The following is a 9,456-nucleotide window of genomic DNA, read 5'->3' on the forward strand; positions in this document are numbered from 1 at the left end:
AGCTTAATTATTTAAATTGTTTGTTGTATTACTTGGTTTATGTCTTTGATAACAGCCGAATGCAGGCTCGATCATAACGTAGCGTAATCGGTAATGCGACACGGCTCAAAAAGCTTCACACATATTCAGTTAGGTCTCGACAAGAGTTGAAGATTGTGCTCGCAAACATAAAATCTTACACTTCACAAAACGAAGAAAAAATAGTCCAAATGGCTCTGAGCATTATGGGACTTAACTTGTGAGGTTATCAGTCCCCTAGAACTTAGAACTACTTAAACATAACTAACCTAAGGACATCACACACATCCATGCCTGCCGCAGGATTCGAACCTGCGACCGTAGCGTTCGCGCGGTTCCAGACTGAAGCGCCTATAACCGCTCGGCCACTCAGGTCGGCCAAAACGAAGAAAGAGGAAGTATAATTTGAGTACAATATCGGTGAGTCACAATTGGAGCCAGGCAGTCAGTCATCTGGGTCTAACAATCCGTAGATATAGAAAGTGACTCAGCTGCCCCTACCTATAGGTTTTATGCAACCTGCAACGCCTTCAAATACCGCGCACAACGGTTTCATACTATCTAGTTCGCTACACTACCTACGCTAGTCCTACAGAAAAATGAATAGCTTCTTTTTGTAGGATATTTAATGTCTAGAGTAGTTAAGATTTGTACTGGAATAGGTTTTTACTAGATACCGTAATTTTCGAATTATTCATGAGAAATCTACAAAACTGGCCTTCTAAAGCGTTTTACATAAATAATTCGAAAACCGAGTCCTCCAGCAGAAACGTATCCCATTACGAAATTTAACTACATTAAATTTCCTACAAAAAGATCACGTTCATTTTTTTCTGTAGGGCAAATGGACCGCGCACAGCAAGCAAGAGAATATGCAGATCTATTATGGGATTTTGAAGGCGTTGCGAGTGGCATAAAACATATATACGTAGAAGAAGATGAATCACCCTACATGAAATGGAATGATCACACAGCCTTTGTCATAGGTAAGGTGTGTGGCGGATATTAGCTCATTGGTAAAATCCTATGGAAATGTAGTTTCTACAAAGGGGACTGATTCATAATGCTTGTGCGACACATCCTAGAACATTGCTCAAGTTTTCAGACACATACAAAGTAGGACTAATAGCAGATATTGAATGTGTACAAAGAAGACCTATAAAAAGGGTCACAGGGCTTTTATGACTCACGGAAGAGTGTCAATGAGACGCCGAACTGCAGCGCGGAGTGGCCGCATGGTTTGAGGTGCCATGTCACGGAGGCCCCTCTCGCCGGAGGTTCGAGTCCTCCCTCGGGCATGAGTGTGCGTGTGTGTGTGTGTGTGTGTGTGTGTGTGTATGTGTGTGTGTGTGTGTGTGCGTGTGTGTGTGTGCGTGCGTTCGTGTGTGTGTTGTTCTTAGCATAAGTTAGTTTAAGGGGCTCCGGAACACCCTATACTTGCAATGTTAAAATAACGCTTGTAAATTACATCTTTCCTCACAAAGTATTTGAGGTAGGAAGTTGAACTTTTTACAGATTATTTATTGGAATATGGGCTACAACTTAACACAGGGATTGTACAAAATTTTAGTTCAGTTATTAAAGATGATTTTTTTTCAATTTTAATGAAAATTCACAACATTTTTTTGCAATTTTTTATTTATATATTCAAAAATATACAGTTTTTTGGAAAAAGGGTGTGTTAAATTATGCAGAAGGTACTGTGTAACATTTACTGAAAGTTTGAAACAAATATGTTTGGAAGATCCTTAGAAAACATGTAATTAGTATGAGAAAATAAAAGTTTTGGGAATCGAGCGACAAAGATTGGATTAACTTTTTAGTGCATTCCAGGTCCATAGGGTGGATTATCTTCATCCTCTGCAAACTCCTCCTCCAGCTTCCTCTTGTTCCTCCTCCTGTTTACTCTTGCTTGTATTTCTAGACTCTTTACAGCCCTGTCTGCAGCCCGAAGGCGTTCCTTGTCTAAAGCAAGCATCGCTCGTACCATGTTAGAACCTATCTTCATTCCCATATTTCTAAATACCTTGCACCTTACAATGTTGCCATCATTGAAAGTCGCAACAGCATCATACACACCAAAGTGAAGTGTTTCCATTCCAACAAATACAGTCTTGGGGATTCTCGACCATATAACACTATTTACACTTTCATTGGGGTTTTGAGTTTTTCCGTGAATACAGTTTTTCAACAGTTCAGGTGCTGCTAAGTCTCTGAAAATAGGTTAGCCACAACACATACTTTATCTCACATCACTAAAATTAACCTGATGAACACGAACGTTAATAATAACACCATTTGACAGCAGTTTAACAGCGCCACAGTGAGTCACGCCCATGTAGAACACATTTTTAAAAAAATTTAAAAATAGTTGTAGTCTTCGGAATTGAATAAATTATATATCTATTAAAAGGTAATAGTCTGCAGATTCAGAAAACGCAAAAAAGTAAAAATTGAACTTTTCATGATTTTGAGCCTTTCCGGAGCCCCTTAAGTAGTTTGTAAGTCTAGGGACCGATGACCTCAACAGTTTGGTCCCTTAGGAAATCACAAACATTTGAACGTTTGAAGACGCCCAACTACCAAATGATTGAAGAGAGACGCCAATAATTGTGCAGAGGTCTGCTTACAAAGCCTTTAACTGGGTGAGCCCAACACAATATTGCTCGTTGCTGCCGGTAGCCACTTACGGTAATATGCTGGAACACTCTTAAGTGCCGCACCCTCCATGTTAGTCAGTGATCAGCTGGTTACTGTAATGGGGACTCTTCATCATGCAGCGTGCTTTACACCGGCATTGGCCGCATAACAAAAAACTCATTTAATATGCAGTACCAGTTAGGCTGGTCGTCAGGTGGCAGCGTAGGCGTCCACCGTAGTGTAGGCTTCCGCTGTGAGGCCACAGCGCTCCACTATCCTGACAGGATCACATGCAAAGGAGCTCCAGCCACAGCTTTGATGGGCCGGGGGTCGAACTGTGGCGCTCCCAGCCACTGATCCATTAGGTGTAAGCCAGTGCCAGACGCTGCCCGCCGGACGCTGGTCCAGGGTTCATACCGGGACGCCTCCGTTGCCTCACATCGAACGAAATATCGACCACTCAGCTTTGCGTGCGGTCTACGACTGAGCCAAGAGTGCCACCTCGCACCACGAGCAAACACTATCAGCAGTCTGAGTTTGAAGATGTTGTAAGGTCCCTGCATTACCGTACTGATTAGTTCTAGAAATAGATGACTGCATCACCATTACGCTTCATGCACCAAAGTCCGGGAATACGATAGTAGCCGCTCAGCATCCAAAACAGATATGAGGTACTGCTGACAAGGTTTCGACGCACGCTACCCACAACCATTACCATTTCAAGAAGCTGATTTGAGCTGTCTGTGAACGTATTCCAAGCCACAATGTAATGTACCGGAATAGACCACAAAGCCAAGGTTAGGCTAATTAATCGCTCACAGAGGCATGTAAACAACCATTCTTCTCATGCTCCATAAGCGAACGGAATAGAAAGGAACCTCCTGACGGCGGCTAAAGAATGGAAGAATGGCATGTCGGAAGTATTGGAGAGGACGTTACGTGGAAAAAAAACGTGGGTTGTCTATGTCGGTAGGAACTGGTAGATGACATCCGGGTGTTAGGAGATGGGTTGAATGTGAGCTGTGCTTGAAAAGGTGGATTAGCGATAGAACGGGCTAGGGTAATTGGAATGAAGGGTAGATTTCAGAGGTATACTATGTGATCAAAAGTATCCGGACGCCTGGCTGAAAATGACTTAAAAGTTCGTGGCGGCCTCCATCGGTAATGCTGGAATTCAATATGGTGTTGGCCCGCCCTTAGCCTTGTTGACAGCATCCACTCTCGCAGGCATACGTTCAATCAGATGCTGGAAGGTTTCTTGGGAAACGGCAGCCCATTCTTCACGAAGTGCTGCCCTGAGGAGAGGTATCGAAGTCGGACGGTGAGGTCTGGTACGAAGTCGGCGTTCCAAAATATCCGAAAGGTGTTCTATAGGATTCAGGACAGAACTCTGTGCAGGCCAGTCCATTACAGGGATGTTAATGTAGTGTAATCACTCCAACACAGGCCGTGCACTATGAACAGGTACTCGATCATGTTGAAAGATGCAATCGCCATCACCGGATTGCTCTTCGACACTGGGAAGCAAGAAGGTGCTTAAAACATCAATGTAAGCCTGTGCTGTGACTGTGTCACACAGAACAACAAGGAGTGCAAGCTCCCGCCATGAAAAACACCACCACACCATAACACCACCGCCTCCGAATTTTAATGTTGGCACTACACACGCTGGCAGATGACGTTCACCGGGCATTTGCCAAACCCACATCCTGCCATCGGATCGCCACAGTCTGTACCATGATTCGTCACTCCACACAACATTTTTCCACTGTACAATCGTCTAATGTTTAAGCTCCTTACACCAAACGAGGCGTCGTTTGGCATTTAACGGAGTAATGCGTGGCTTATGAGCAGCCACTCGACCATGAAATCCAAGTTTGTCATCTCCCGCCTAGCTTTCATAGTACTTGCACTGGACCCTGATGCAGTTGGGAATTCCTGTGTGATGGTCTGGATAGATGTCTGCCTATTAAACATTGCGACCTTCTTCAACAGTCGGCGGTCTCTGTCAGTCAATAGACGAGATCGGCCTGTACGTGTCCCTTCACGTTTCAACTTCACTATCACATCGGAAACAGTGGACCTAGGGATGTTTAGGAGTGTGGAAATCTCGCGTACAGACGTAGACACAATTGAGACCCAATCACCTGACCACGTTCGGAGTCCGTGAGTTCCGCGCAGCGCCCCATTCTGCTCTCTCACAATGTCTAATGAGTACTGAAGTCGCTGATATGGAGTACGTGGCAGTAGGTGGCAGCACAATGCACCTAATATGAAAAACGTATGTTTTTCTGGGTGTTCGTATGCTTTTGATCACATAGTATACGTCATGGCCAGGGGAATGAAAGGTGACTGAAATTAGTTTATAAAAAGACGTGGAGTGTTTGGAGATGTAGGGATACAGGCGCGGCAGCAATCGTTGATTTTCAAGGATGGACCAGACTGTACGATTTTGGGATAAATTTGCGGGAGGTGTTAGAAAAAGCAACGGAGGAAGTCTGAGGATGTAATGGGACCCTAGAGAATATGATTGGGTAATTAGATATGGAAAGTGAAGCGGAGAGCATGCTTCTCCAGGATTCAGAGGATGTGATGAAACTTGAAGTCTGTGCTATATTGGAATAAGTAAAGACGAGGGCTTTTTATGTTATGGCCGTAGGATTTAATTCACACTTACGGTTGTAGTATAGTTTTAATAGTTCTACTCTACTGACTGCTTTCTTTAGGATGAGGTGGAGGTTTTAGGACATTTTAGTTTGCTGGTTAGGGGACTTCACTGTTGTGGATCGTCAGATAAAAGATTCAGGAACAAAACCACTGAGGTGATTTTTCTTATTATTGCCTTGGTTTTTGCAGGATTGATCTAAACGTACCACTGGTTACTCCAGGAGGTGACGTTGTCGAGATGGAGTTGGCGGTGTCGTTGGGACGAATGTCGAGTAGGAATAGAGATAGATGCTACCCACACTGTAATAAGAGTCAGATTGTGTACAAGTCCGACGCGTGCGAGAGGACGAAATGCTTTCTGCTGCGACGAAGCACAACAGCTGTAGCGAGCGCCGCGCCCTGGCGCCGGGAAGTTGTTTGCCGGCGCCGGCCTCCTGTTACGCGGCCAGAGCTCGGGTTTCTTTTCACCGGACGCGGGCGCCGACGAGAGGGCAGGAAAGGAGAAGCGGCCCTTGAAAGGTGGCGCGCCTGCCGTGTCCACAGCCCGGCTGAATAGGCTGCCCGTTGGGTTGCCTGCTTTCAGGGGCAACACGAGACGGCCGCATTCAGAGTGGGAACTCGTCACGTAGACTGCCTGCTCGCTCCGCACTCGTAAGAAAGCGAGTGAGGAATGCTGATTCTCGCAGTACGGTGAAGGCCAGTCCAGCCTAAGACTGCATTCTAATGTATCTTCACCGACAGCAGTTACACTGAGATGAGCGGTATGCACACATACAGGGTTATTACAAATGACTGAAGCCATTTCACAGCTGTACAATAACTTTATTATTTGAGATATTTTCACAATGCTTTGCACACACATACAAAAACTCAAAAAGGTTTTTTAGGCATTCACAAATGTTCGATATGTGCCCCTTTAGTGATTTGGCAGACATCAAGCCGATAATCAAGTTCCTCCCACACTCGGCGCAGCATGTCCCCATCAATGAGTTCGAAAGCATTGTTGATGCGAGCTCGCAGTTCTGGCACGTTTCTCGGTAGAGGAGGTTTAAACACTGAATCTTTCACATCACTATGCGTGAAACTTGCCCGCACGCCTTCAACCGTTTCTTCGCTCACTGCAGGCCGACCCGTTGATTTCCCCTTACAGAGGCATCCAGAAGCTTTAAACTGCGCATACCATCGCCGAATGGAGTTAGCAGTTGGTGGATCTTTGTTGAACTTCGTCCTGAAGTGTCGTTGCACTGTTATGACTGACTGATGTGAGTGCATTTCAAGCACGACATACGCTTTCTCGGCTTCTGTCGCCATTTTGTCTCACTGCGCTCTCGAGCGCTCTGGCGGCAGAAACCTGAAGTGCGGCTTCAGCCGAACAAAACTTTATGAGTTTTTCTACGTATCTGTAATGTGTCGTGACCATATGTCAATGAATGGAGCTACAGTGAATTTATGAAATCGCTTCAATCATTTGTAATAGCCCTGTACAGTTGGCGGTAGACTCGTGTACTCAAGGTTCAAAAAATGGCTCTAAGCACTATGGGACTCAACTGCTGAGGTCATTAGTCCCCTAGAACTTAGTACTACTTAAACCTAACTAACCTAAGGACATCACAAACATCCATTCCCGAGGCAGGATTCGAACCTGCGACCGCAGCGGTCTTGCGGTTTCCGACTGCAGCGCCTTTAACCGCACGGCCACTTCGGCCGGCTTGTACTCAAGGTTTAAAAGGTTAGTGCATAGGCGAAGCTGTCATTTGTACTCTGCTGATACGTGTGAACAGGTTTCCGATGTGGTTATGGCCGCACGACGAGTATTAACAGTCTCCGAACGCGGAATGGTAGTTGGAGCTAGCTCGCTTGGGACATTCCATGTCAGAAATCGCTGGGGAATTCTGTATTTCATTATCCACAGTTTCAAGAGTGTTTAGACAGTACCAAATTTCATACCAAATTTCAGGCATTACGTTTCGCCACGGTCAACACAATGGCTTAACGTTCGAGAGCAGCGGCGTTTGCGAAGATTTGTCAGTGCTAACATGCAAGCAACACAGCGCGAAATAAACGCAGAAATCAATGTGAGACATTCGACGAACGTACCCGTTGGGACAGCGCTGTGAAATGTGCCATTAATGGGCTGTGGCAGCTGAAGACAAACGCCAGTACCTTTGCTAACAGCACCATATCGCCTGCAGCGCCTCTCCTTGGTTCGTAACCATATCAGTTGGACTGTAGACCTCTGGAAAACTGTGGCCTGCTCAGATGAGTCCAGATTTCAGTTGCTAAGAGCAGATGGTAGGGATAGTTTGTGGAGCATGTAATATTATTGGGATTTTAATAATTAGGTCAATGGCAAGTTTTATGTTCTCATGTACCAGATAGGTAAGGTTTTTAAAGCGTTAAATGCATGTAAAACTACAAATTACATATGATATCATTAACAGTAAGTTTTATATTGCTATAATCAAGTTTCATTGGGCTTTTAGAAGAAGCAAATTATTATGAACACAAATAAGTCTGTCTTGATTTAAAGTCTGAACTCATGATAATGAACAGTAACTGTATGCATAGTTAACTAAAACAAAATTTTATCAATATGGCAAATGCATGTTTAAGACATAACTTTTAATCACCACTTAATTTCATACGGTATCTTAACTTACACTAACGTTAATTTTAGAATTATAATTTGTTAAATCTACGTATATTTATTTTGTAATAAGTATTTATGGCTGCAATCAGTACTTAGAAGGAGGGCATAGTGGTCCACCTCCACGTTGGTGGGGCACGGGCAACGACACACAGAGTATGGTTGTAGCACTCTGTGCGTCGGCTAAGAGACCAGCCCATAGGTTAGAAAGGACCCGTCATATGTATAAAGACGGCGGGTTATCACAAGAGTAGCAGCAGTGAAGAAGAAAGAAGAAAGTATGAAAGCTGTGAGTACCCTTGGAAAGGCATTCACCTATCTGTATATTAAATGATCAACCTATGAGATGAGACATATTCTTTGAAAGACATTTGTTTTATATAATTTACGTAACTGTAAAGATGCGCATCTAGCGCGGACGCTAATACATCGATTGCGCAGTCAACGAAACATTTTAACAGAAGCTGAACTGACGTTCCGCTTCGATCTAAACAAAAGATGACAGTAAAAAACGTTTGTAGATCTTCAGATTTTAATGTACTTCTGCTTGCAATGTGAAAACGTAAAAGAAGGTCAACTTTAAGCGAGAAAAGTGAGCAGTCTTGGCAGCGTGCAGACAACATTATTAATTAATAAAATTCAAGTAATTTATGTTCGAAACTGTAAATCGGCAAGTTATTGTTATGAAGGTGTTGGACAGTGCAAGAATTGTCTTTAACGAAGGAGAAAAGTAATGACTGTAATTTGTGACAAAAAACGTAAATCAAGGAGACAGCACAGGGCAGGCTGAAATCTGATCGCACCATACAGTTAGAAAAGTACTTATGTAAGTTATACTGTTGATAAATAAGCCCTAATTTGCTAGTGAGAATTGTTTGAATATATTTAGTGTTTACCAGATTTCTTATTCTATTCTTTTCCTTTGTTTTTTTTTACCTCCATGTCATTATTTTTATAAATGTCAAACAGCCTTTACTACAGCAGAGAATTCTGCGGCATCCTGGTCGTGTACAGAAGGCCCCCCCCCCCCCCCCTTGTCATCTATACAACTCATAGCTGCCCCATTTATTAATGATTTAATTTGCAAATGTAATTTTTTTACTGTTCATTGTTAAAGGTCCCTTAGGTAATTATAAAATTCATACAGATTACGTAAAGAAATCCGGGTTGTTCTTTTCCAAATAATGGAAGTCTTTGCGTAATCAAAAAACTAGCCTCCTTCTGACAACGATCAGGAGCCGACCAGAAGACGGACGTCTTCGACCGCTTTCGTGTCTCCTGTGGCAAAGCTGTGCCAAACTGGGAACACGACATTCTAGTATGAAACACAGATTTAAATTGAAAGAATTGAAATATATTTAACCTATTAATTTTTTTTATCATACTAGAAGCAGACCCCCCTCTAAGCCACGGACCCAATCTGTCGATAAGGCATGGTGCAACCTGTTGGTGGCTCCATAATGGTGTGGGCCGTGTTTACATGG

The sequence above is a fragment of the Schistocerca cancellata genome, chromosome 1 (assembly GCF_023864275.1).
Source record: "Schistocerca cancellata isolate TAMUIC-IGC-003103 chromosome 1, iqSchCanc2.1, whole genome shotgun sequence".
NCBI classification, from domain to species: Eukaryota; Metazoa; Arthropoda; class Insecta; order Orthoptera; family Acrididae; genus Schistocerca; species Schistocerca cancellata.